The sequence below is a fragment of the Morone saxatilis genome, unplaced genomic scaffold, assembly GCF_004916995.1.
Source record: "Morone saxatilis isolate NCDOM2014 unplaced genomic scaffold, NCSU_SB_2.0 Contig2, whole genome shotgun sequence".
Classification (NCBI taxonomy): Eukaryota; Metazoa; Chordata; class Actinopteri; family Moronidae; genus Morone; species Morone saxatilis.
The window spans coordinates 2,471,727-2,472,071 of record NW_023339762.1 but is presented as its reverse complement, the minus strand read 5'-3'; positions in this window follow the sequence as shown (position 1 = coordinate 2,472,071).

The window sequence follows — 345 nt, the reverse complement described above, 5'->3', positions numbered from 1 at the left end:
GGGAGGGAGGGGGGGCAGGCAGACAGTGTTTGTGTTGCACTGGTGAAATAAATCCTGCAGTAATCCTAAAATCCTCCAGAAATGTTGGTGGAGATTTGAAAAAGATGTTATGTTGCTATAGAAATGTTAGAAGTGATTTCAAAACGGATGAGCCAGTTAGTCAACGTGTTTAGTCTGTTTTTCACCTACTTTAGAAAAACATATATAAGTGTGAACCAATTCTATCAAGCCTTGTGTGAAATACAACTAGTCGGGGGAAGAATTAAAATGCCCCAGGACAGTTTACTCCATTACTGCTTCAAATCAGTCAAAAACACTCAATTCTTACTTTTATAGGCCTACTGA